Source organism: Apis dorsata, unplaced genomic scaffold (assembly GCF_000469605.1).
Source record: "Apis dorsata unplaced genomic scaffold, Apis dorsata 1.3 scaffold_82, whole genome shotgun sequence".
Taxonomy (NCBI): Eukaryota; Metazoa; Arthropoda; class Insecta; order Hymenoptera; family Apidae; genus Apis; species Apis dorsata.
In genome coordinates, this window is record NW_006263380.1 from 1,061,285 (window position 1) to 1,072,674 (window position 11,390).

General features: G+C 37.3%; 2 long non-coding RNA genes across 2 annotated transcripts in view; one reads left to right on the plus strand and one right to left on the minus strand.

Annotated features, from left to right (window-relative positions):
• Nucleotides 1–11,390, plus strand: part of LOC102670795 — a 26,790-nt gene that overhangs the window by 11,645 nt on the left and 3,755 nt on the right. The gene's annotated exons all lie outside the window — the stretch shown is intronic.
• LOC116184975 overlaps nucleotides 6,476–11,390 on the minus strand; it is a 14,046-nt gene continuing 9,131 nt past the window's right edge. The window contains exons 2-3 of the long non-coding RNA XR_004149662.1: nucleotides 6,717–6,725; nucleotides 6,476–6,490 (exon numbers count right to left, since the gene is read on the minus strand). This is a non-coding gene — a long non-coding RNA (uncharacterized LOC116184975). The remainder of the gene's footprint in view (nucleotides 6,491–6,716; nucleotides 6,726–11,390) is intronic.

The following is an 11,390-nucleotide window of genomic DNA, read 5'->3' on the forward strand; positions in this document are numbered from 1 at the left end:
GTTGCGTTTCACATACTGGATGTCCGACGGCATCATTAATAATAATGGACGTCGTTAGAAAGCTCGTGCTCGTGCCGGATTGGGGATTCTTAAATTAAAGAGAATTCAAAATGCGCACGATTACGCGCGTACTCGAGAACTCGAGTGTACGTTCATGGGTATTTGATAAATCGTAAGAGATTGAACAGTTAGGCGAATAGCTTTTGCAACGCTTTTATGTAGGTAGGCCTGCACGTAAGAATATTCGCGTACAACGTTAACTTAAAAAATTTTAGATTCAACGATTAAATGTCGAAGAAGCGCAATCGTTGGAAATAATTTCGACAGCCTATCAACGAATCATCTTTTTATTAATAATTCTATATCTTGAAAAATGAATTTTCGCGAACCACTGGCCATGAAATTTAAGTAGAGAAATAACATTCACGTACATTTCTTCCTGTTATCAAATAGAAGATAGAATTTCCATTCCATGGAATAAAGTCAATAATGGAAATGGCGAGATATTTATGAGTTTAGAGCCGTTAAAAAGATTCTTCGAGGTGTTTAATTGGCAATGATCGGTCATCCTTGAAACGATCCTCCTCCTCCTCCTCCTCCTCTTCTTCTTCTTCTTCTTCATCATCTTCCTCTTGGCGATCGTCAAGGCTGTACCCTTCTTTTTCTCGCGTGTATTTGTACGCAGGAGTAAGTTTACGGGCCGACAGGTCTGTTACATCAGTGTAACGGTATGTTATCGAGCATCATCCCGGTTCACTGCGTCACGAGTTCTTCGGGTGAACAACTTGCGCTTGGAACGCGCAACTCCTGTGTGATGATCCCTCCCTTCCCCTCCCCCCATTTTTCCTCCCCGTTTCGATATCAATGTCAACCAATGCCAAGATTTTTACGCGCGAAAAATGAAACGGAAAGAAGATTCCACTTGTTCTTAAAATATTAGTATAATGTCTTGATAAGCGTACCATACGATTTTAATCCGTGTATGCCTAATTTTAACGATGGAGGATATACATCTCTTCTTCCAGATGATTTCTCGTATAAATAAAAAGAAAAAAATAACAACTATTTTCCCCGAAATTTTATCCGAAATTTCGAAGATGGAGAATTTAAAAAATCGCGCGTGCCGCGGAATCGAAAACGAAAAGTCCTCGAGACGAAAAGTTCCGCCTGTTCATCGGGCGTGAAGTGAAAGCCTTCTTCGATATTTTTTTTTCCCTTCCTGTTTTTGTTTTTTGCTGAAACGTGTCGGGCTCTCTCGTGCACCGCGATTGCAGCACAACCGCATTGTATAAAGAAGGAGTCGAGTATATATTACTATATTTCCGACGAAACGTTTGCAAACTTCTCGACGCTTCTCCTCTCAAAGAAGAAATTTTCAAAAGAAAAATTTCCGTGGACACCTGCCGCGAAATAATCGATCTCGGTTTTCTCGTTCTCGAGGGTTGTATATTAATTGATTTATTTTATCCATCTTATCGATCTTTTTCTCGATATATGGCCGGGGTAACGGGAACGAGGCCAGTTCACCGGAAAAATAATAATCACGAATGCGTAAGACGCACGCGGAAATTGTAATTATTCCGGGGCATGCGTGCAGAATGTGCATTCAGAGACAGAGAGAGGCAGGCTGCGCGCAACACGCTCGAGTCGCCGCTATCCATTTAACGAAAATTCGAAACACTTGAATCGTCCATTTCGTGGAAATTATTTGAACGATAGGAATCGCGTAATTCACGCCAATTCTTCCTTTTGTTCCTTTCTTTTCTTTTTTCTTTTTTTTCTTTTTTTTCCATGCTTGCGTGCAATCGTGTTCGAGGCGTGCAAAATTGCGCCGAGACCTCTCTCGATTCGACTCGATTTTTTTGCATTTTTCCTAAGAAACTTATCGTCGGAGAACAATTTCCACGTTTTCCTCTCTTTCCTTTCTTCCGCGTAACTGTGTATCTTCTTTCTTTTCGAATTTCTTCGAACCGATTCCCCAGATCCATAGAATTTTATATTAGTCCTCCTCGAATTTTCCCCCAAGGCTGAGCTCAATTCGATTCAATTTATCGAAGGAACCATCGTCAGAATCAACGAGGACGTCGACTGTGTTTTTCCTCCTCTTTTTTCTCTCCTATTTTTTTGGTTAGTTAGCGTCGATCCTTCTGAATTCCCGTCTGAATTTTTCAGAAATCCGATAGAATTTCGCGCTTTCGAGAAGTTTTCACCAGTCGGAGGATAAGATTGGAAAAGTATCGAATAAAATTTTTGTCCTCGATACCAGAGGCTAGAGGCTAGTGTCGGACGTCCAAGTGGGTCGTATCGGTGATCGTCGATCGTTCTTTCTCGCAAGAACGTTATTACCAACGTCGTTACAGATTACGCCACGTTTCACCAACGATACTGAATACCTTTTTCGCGTGTGTACTAGCCTTTTTTTTTCGATGCAACATCGTGATTTCTATATTTTGTTCCCCTTCTCCCATTGTTCTCCCATTTATTTCTTGGTCGAATAATCGTTTCTTCCTTCTGAAAAAAAACTGGAGAGAAAAAGTTACGAACAGATATACGAAACTGATGATACGTCTCTCTATTTTATTTCTTTCCTCGAGAAAATGCGGATAAAATAGAGGAATTCTATTCCTTCTCATAGGATTTGTCTGTTTCGTTGTGTATTCGGTTCGAGATAATTAGCAGAGAGCTTTCCACGTGTCAGATTCCACCTATCAATTTGGATACTTGGATGCATTCGATTCATATTATTTTGGTTTGATATAATTTCAATTCCTCTCAAACTCTCCTCCGATGCGCCAAATGCAACATCGATAAATCACGTTTTATTAGAAAACCTGTTAATTCCGTTTTCTCCGCTAGAACAATCCCACAAAAGCCTCTCTAATTAGCATGTAATTGACTTACGGAATCGTAGCTTGAGAATCGTAGAAGAGGCTCTTAGCAGCAGAGGAGCATATCGGGCCTATCCTCATTGTTCCTCGAATAAGGGAACGACAAGTAACTCGAGGAATTTAAATTCAATCGCGGTGAAATTGAACGGGAGATCTACTTTCGCGGTATAAAAGTGAAACACGGGCAACACCACAATCTTCCCATGGATAAACGCCGCTAATTCAGTCATTCGTCTAATTAACACCCAGTTTCTCGCGTGCATATATATATATATATATATATATGTATATGGTATGTATATGTATATGGCATCGGTTTCGCCGCATGCTTGCATACACGCGTCATTGCGTTGATCCGCAAGGATTCCATCTCTCTCTCTCTCTCTGGTATTTTCTATTATTATTAAACGAGATAATAGCCTTGACACCGTACGAAATTGTCTCAACGTCTCCACATTCCACGGATGCTGCCAAATACCCAGTTTAATTTCGTTCTGACTGACGAATTTTCCACCGATCCCTCTATTAATAACCTGTCCCCGATTGCGAGAGATTAATCGGCCATTTTCTCGAATTTCGGCCGATTACGCCCTCTGTTGAGAAAACAGGAAACAGTGTGATATAAAGGTACGTAAATATATTACACGTAAGTTATATAGAGAGAATTGGGTCCTGTATTAAACTTCGAGGTCGAAAATTTTCTTTTTCTTCATTTCCTTAAATAAATTTCCTATTCTCATCGCGGCCGCTTTAGATCAAACAAAATCAATTTTTCTCAACGCGATTCGATAATTATTTCTTATCCCTTTTGGTTCACACGTTTCGATCCCTTCGACTCGTTCGATGATTTTGAAGAATTTTTCAAACAGTGTCCCCGATCTATCCAGAAATCGCAAAGTTTGACACCGCGTGGCACCATTATTAGCATCCTGATAAGGGGAACGGCGTCGGTGGATCGTTAGGCGCGGGTTATCAGAGAGAGAGATCGTGAATTACGAGGCCCACTTGCTCGATAAACTGATTTCCCCTCGTAAAGTCCCGCGTTCCAGATACTACGCCTAATGCAGAGAAATAACGTTTAACTGGCCTGGTGTAACAAGCCCCGTACTTGTCACAGTAGCCTCTGCTACGCATCCTAGTAACTGAGTTGAAGTACCGAATATCGCCACCAATTCGCGCCACCAATCAGCCAACGAGGAGTTGAGGTTAAGGATCAGTTTCGACTCTTTTGAACTCTCACTTGGTTCGAATCTTCTTCGAACAAATAAATCTGTCAAAGTGTATTCCGTTTGTGCTGTATTCCGTTTATGCAAAAACGATTAACGTTTTCCAAGTCCGTCCACAAAAGTTTCCACGGCCTTCATCAATTTTCCAAGAAACATAATAATATATAAATCAAGATTCGAGAAACCGTTTCGATATACAGGACAATTCCTCGTGCACGACATTCTCTAAGAGAAGTGGAAAAAAGATCGTGAGTTTGGATTATGCATTTCTTATTTTCGAATTAACAACGTCGCGTCGTTAACTGAAATTTCTCTCTCGTAACGTATTCGTGCCTTACAGGCATTGCTACCCGACCGTTTCCACGCGAATCACTAAAACGATCAACCGGCAAAGCTTAATTATCTTGCTTTTGCTGAAAATTACAGACCCAAATCTCGCTCTCACGTAACGTCACGCCACGCGAAGAATTCGAGGCGAGGTTTTAAAGCCGCGTTTTCATTCGTTTCTAACGATTTCATTTTATCGTCGTAAAACGCTTTCCACCTTTGAACAAAGCGCTCGACGTATCGCTTCCCGAGAAGTTCTTTTTTATTCTTTTTTTTTTTTTTTTTCCATAACACTTCCGCGATTCTTATCGCGATTCATCGAAATCGAGATTAAATTATAGATTGCATCCGTTGGATTGGCAAATTACCATTTCGTTATCTCGATCGCGATTATCGAATAATTTTCGTCGTGACGATTCGTTATCGTTTTTTTTTTTTATTTTCACTTTGTTATTTTTCATCGTTTTTGATAATTTCATTGAAAAATAATGGATAGAGTGGAGATATTACGATTTATCCGATCACTCGTTTAAATTTGATTTAAACGTACGCCGCGTGTTCGGATCGGCTATGAACCTCGAAATACATCTGTTTCACGGTTTCCAAGTTTATAAACAGCGGGAGCGAACATCTTACGTTGCATCGAACGTCTCGCGTTGCATCGTAAATGCTTCACGCCATGAAGCCTGATAATTCCAATCCGCCAGATATTCTTTCTCGTAATTGAACATTTTTTATATATCCTCCCCTTTTCATTTTCTACGATAGCAAAAATTTTTCTCTGCTATATAATAAGAGTTTAAGGATTATCACGACTGGAATTTTATCCTTTAAGAATAGTTTCCTTAACTTTTAGAACTTTGTATATATCCAACTTTTCGTTTACGATTATTTCTTTTCATAAAAGATTCGTCCGAAATAATTTTTAGCACGATTCGAATTTTTATGAAAATTTGAAAAAAGTCTATTATGGAAGAAATCCTTTTATCGATTAAAAATATCTTAAAAATTTTTTCTTAAATAAAAGAAGAAACGTAGTTTTTAGAATTTTTCATTTTTTTCAAGACATCTTCCATCACGATTTATTTTTTTTTACATTTTTATATAAATTATAAAAAAAAAAAAAGAACTATCGTCTATTATCGTATCGTCTATTATGAAAGAAATCCTTTGATCGATTAAAAATATCCCAAGAATTTTTTCTTAAAAAAGAAACGTAATTTTTAAAATTTCTGCATTTCTACTCTTTTCGAGGCAATTACGATTTAATTTTTTTTACAAAAGATTTCAAATTTTTATAAAAGTATCTCGGATCGATCACAAAATTTTTAACGCGATTTTGCAAAAAAAGGGGGATCGATTTTATGATTTCCACGATCTTTGTCATATCTGATTTATAGGATCGTACGAATCAGTTAAGAATTAGTTTGCCTCGGCGTGCGATATCTCGTTCGATAGGAAAATTACGAGTGTACACATTACGTTAGCGATCATTTTGTTCGCGCTGCGATCGCCTTAAACGCCGAACACGAAATCGTTTCGATTCATCGATCCTATTTATTCGCCATAAACCTTTTCCATAAATAGTATCTACCGACATTCCCATTTACCGTTGCCCCACGGCCATAAACGCCAAAAGATTTGGAATGCGAGATCCTGTTATCGATTCTGTTCGATCGGTTATCAGCATTGAATAACGCCATCCATTTTCCTTAATGGTTTACCCATTTCGAAGGGAATTATTACCGATTTCCCCTACGATCTAACGATCGTGTGCGTCACGTTTTCGTGGAATTCCAAAACGATATTCACCGGCCAACTAATTTCCCAGGGAAACGTCCATCCATCGAATCATGTTGGATCGAAACGAGCTTATTTCGCTCGCGTTCTCTAAAGAACTCTGAACACGCGTGCGAACGATATTCGCGAATACAGATCGACAGATTTTGAATACACGCAATATTTTCAATTCTTCGCGTAAATTTCTCTTCAGAGATAAAAAAATGACGTAGAGCGACGATACGTATTTCGATTGATATAGAGGATTTTCTGTTCCACGATTTTAACGTATTTTTTTTAAAAAAATGTGAAAAAAACATTTTCCATAATAATCCAGTGTAATAATGTAATCATCGGTCACTTCTCGTTGTTTTTTCTCTGGAAACTTTTTTCGGCGCAATTTCAATGTTAACCTCGCCTAAATATTTAAGAAACTCGCTCAAAGAGAACGAAGAAGGAAAGTTGTTGTTGTTATTATATAGATATTTCATGGAACGGCGATAATCTCTCAAAATTTATCGCTGTTCCAAATTTTCAACGATGTAATTTCGTTGTCGTGTATCGTTTCATATATAGAACGATAACTCCTCTTGAATAATATTTATTTCGAAATTGATACGAAAGCTTGCCTCCATAGTTGGACACTCGTTTGTCTCTTTTGATCTTTTTCACGACGGATTACGAGGATTGAACGTTATTCAACGATTATGCAAGAATCGTGAGAAACGTGTGATATGCGTGTGTTTTTTCTTTTTTTTTTTTAAATAAATATTCAGAAGATGGACGCGTTTACTTTATGCGTTAATTTATGCGACCTCGAATGCACGGGATCCGAGAAGACAGGTACATTGACATGCACGTGCAAAAGTAGGTAAATCAAATTTAAACCAGAGACGACGAGGGAAAGAGAGAGAGAGAGAGAGAGACAAATACACACGAGCAGAGAAATCTGGCGTTCTGGGTCATCGTTCAGCCTCTATTCGCGATGCTCGTTCTTGTCTCTGCTCCCTTAACCCTGCACTTGAAACGAACATCCCTTCGCAAATATTTAAACTTCTTTTCACTCGGGATTTTCGAGGTGTTCGCTTCGACCTGGGAGTAATTATATTTTGTACACACAAAATAACCGTGTTGACTCGTTTTCTCAATAGAATAATTCAGATTCAGATTAATTTTAAATTAAAAAAAGTTAGGTCAAAAGGATTAAGGATGAATTTTAAATTAGAGATTGAATTGAATAAACATTTAATATAGTAAAAATTTTCAATATTAAAGAATCAAAATTTGATGTATTAAATGATCTATGTCGATCGAGGAACAAACGAATATTTGAAAGAAGAATCGCGTGTTTCTTTTCAAGAATAAGAAAAATAAAGATATAATAAAGAATCGTCAAATTCGATATATTAAATATATTATATATTAATATTAAAAAAATCTTTAAAATTAAAGAACAAAGAATCGTCAAAATTCGATATATTAAATGATCTATGCTGTCGATCGAGATACAAACGAATATTCTTTTTTCGAAAGAAGAATCATTCTCTTCTATAACATCCACACCATCGTAACAGATAAAATTGTAAAATACCAGCGTGTGGAGATATATTTTCTTGTTAAAGTTCGCGTTGATTTATCTACAGACCTTATCTTCGAAATCGTGAGATCCAAGAGAAAGGAAGAGAAAAACGGCGAAGAGAAATGGAGGAAAAGCCGCAGGAAAAAAGAAAAAAGAAAAGAAAAAGAGAGAGAAAGAGAGCAGCGAGTGAAAATTAATGGCGGTTCGCCAAGGGTGTGTTTGTATTCTCTCGATCCCCCTTTTGTAAACGTTTCGATGTGAAGGAAAAAAGACACCAAAGAGTCTCGTTAATGTTACATCGAATCCCGTGTTGCATTTTTCCTCGAGCTCGCCCTCTAATTATATCGAACGTTCGTTAACAGCGTCGTTCATAATCGAGAATGAACCGTGACGTTTGTTCGTTCATCGTGATGAATACAAATCGAAACAGCGAAATTTTCGTATCGATCGTTTTCTTCGAAATCTCGGGGAAATTTATTCGCCCGCGAATCGCGTGAATTATTCATGGATCGATCTTAACACGCGTTTAACACACGGCCCATTATGTATTATTCCGGGAGTTGCAGAAGATGTTGGGAAATAGAAAATTAACGATCGTTGGCGAGCCGAGGTTATTTATAATTGGAATTTTCGAGGCGTCCTTTAATTTTTCCTTAATTTAATCGAATATAATTTTAACCTGAGAAATTTAAATAAATATTTCCTCGAATAATTCTTTCGAAAATTTCCTCGGAATAAAAAAATATTTGCGAGATAGAAAATATTTTTCGAAATCTACGACGAACGTTTCCTCCAAGTTTTCATCTTGGCGAATCGATCTCCCCGTAAAAATTGAACCATTAGCTACATCGAAAATTATAGCTTCGTTCTTCTAATTTTAATCGCGAATTTTTCCTCCTTTTATTTTATCCCTCGTTGTAATATTATTTTATCCCATTTTGCCGCCCACGCTCGTTCGTTTACGTTTAATTACGGGACCACGGAGTTAATAAATGCACGTTTCATTCGATCCGGGAAAACTAAATATGGGGGTCGTAAAAAAAAAAAGGCGAGGCGAGGTATTGGCAGCAATATCTGTAAACTGCATCTGGTGCATGTGCATCTGCATTGGCTTGCATCCCGACCCACTTTAATCTCCTTTTTTTTCCTGGACCAGTCCGCCACACCTGCCACCGGTAACATTTTCGAACACGCGTTTCTCCTCGTCCTTTCATCTTCCTCTCCCCCCTTCCAATCTTTTTGGAAACACGGTCCATCCCTCTCACGAAACTCGTTAGCACTAGTCACCTTCCTTCTTCCCTTTATTATCCACCTCATCCCATATTTATCCCTGCTCCATTCCTTTCGATCGAAAAATTCCATTCCTTGCTCCTCGATCTATGTCCTTTAATCGCGCTATTCGATAGAAGAAAAAAAAAAAAAGGTGCAACAAATTTATCCTATTAACGAGGGAGGGAAAAGAAAGATACAGTGGAAAGTTGGCTACGCTTATCGAGCGATTTATTATGATGGAGAACATCCTGCGAAGGATGATAATTTAATGGAATTGTCCACAATTGAGAAATGTAGCAAGTATTTATATTTAGACGGTTAGAAGCGAATAGACCAGGTCCAAGTTACACGCAAACAGTCGAAACGAGTATCGAGTGTTTGTCTTGCGGTTTACCTGCCTGCCTGCCTCGACTCGTGTTCCTTGTGCGGCCTCGCTTCTTTAAATTCACTTCGCCACCACGTTCACCGATTACCGAGTTTCGCCTCAGCCTTCGTAAACGGCCGGTTTAAAAGGAGAGTTTATCGAAACAGATTCGAGTTATTACGTTCGAAAAATACGATTCGTGATACGATCGATTTCTTTTCTTCCTCTCTTTCGAAATTCTAATTAATTTTATCGGTACAAGTTAATAATATTAATATAATTGTACCACGTGATATCAATGATTCAACGGATTTTGGAAAATTTTTTTTTTTGATCCGACGATAAATTTTAAATTTGCATCGATCGTCAAAAATACTGCAAAGCCAGTTCGTGTCTTTTGCAACGATTCATCGAAGCATGTTCACATTATTGTTTTTCATTCCAACTATCTCGATCGTTGTTCCAGGAAGCGCGTACACACATATATATATATATATATTTCACCAAGATGGAAAATTGCACGTCTCTCCGTAGTCGCGTACAATTAAATAGGTAAATAAGCCTGGAGAGAAGGGGTCGTAATTGGCGAGGATTCGTTAAGAAGGAAGAACAAAAGTGACAAGTTGCATCATTAGAGAAAATGGTGATCTTGGGAACAATGGACGAAAAGGGAGGGGGGAAAAGAAGAGGAGAAAGGAATGATTCGTCGAACGATCTCTGATGATCGCGTCTATTATAAGACCTTATCGAGAAATATTTTTTTTTTTTTCTCGTCCGGAATCGATTCCATTGTCCACGCGTTTATACACGGAAAACGGAACGATCGGATCGAGGAACGAATACGGAACGAATACGGATACTATCGTGGCGGAAATAAGAATAAAGGATTCATCTAACTTGACGAAAAAAAGATACCGGAACACCGGAACAATAAACAGGAAGCGCCTCGGTGGAACGAGCCTATCCGTTCACTTATGGTTAAATGTTTTCGTATTTATACGACTCGGTGTAAATATATTTGTCGTTCGAAATGTCCAGGATTTTTCAAAATACGAATTAATTCAATTTATTGATAGCTTGCCTCGAACATTAAAATTTAATTCGAGAATCGATGAAACGAGCGTTAAATGTATTTGTATGATTCCATATAATGGAAGACTTGTCAAAATTTCGAGGATTTTTCAAAATAATCCAATTTATTAATTCCTTGCCTCAAAGGTTAAAATTTAATTCAGGGTTTAATTTCACAGACTCAATTGTTAAATATCTTCATATTTGTACGATTCGATGTAACAATGGAAGATTTGTCGTTCAAAATATCCAGAATTTTTCAAAATAGAAATTAATCCAATTCATTGATTCAAATATTAAACTTTAATTCGAGAATTGATGAAACGAGCGTTAAAGGTATTTGTATGATTCCATATCATGGAAGACTTGTCAAAATATCAAGGATTTTTCAAAATAATCCAATTAATTAATTCCTTGCCTCGAACATTAAAATTTAATTCGAGAATCGATGAAACGAGCGTTAAATGTATTTGTATGATTCCATATAATGGAAGACTTATCAAAATATCGAGGATTTTTCAAAATAATCCAATTTATTAATTCCTTGCCTCAAAGGTTAAAATTTAATTCAGTGTTTAATTTCACGGGATCGAGTGTTAAATATTTTCATATTTGTACGATTCGATGTAACAATGGAAGATTTGTCGTTCAAAATATCCAGAATTTTTCAAAATAGAAATTAATCCAATTTATTGATTCAAATATTAAAATTTAATTCGAGAATTGATGAAACGAGCGTTAAATGTATTTATACGATTCGATATAATGGAAGACTTGTCAAAATATCAAGGATTTTTCAAAATAATCCAATTTATTAATTCCTTGCCTCGAACATTAAAATTTAATTCGAGAATCGATGAAACGAGCGTTAAATGTATTTGTAT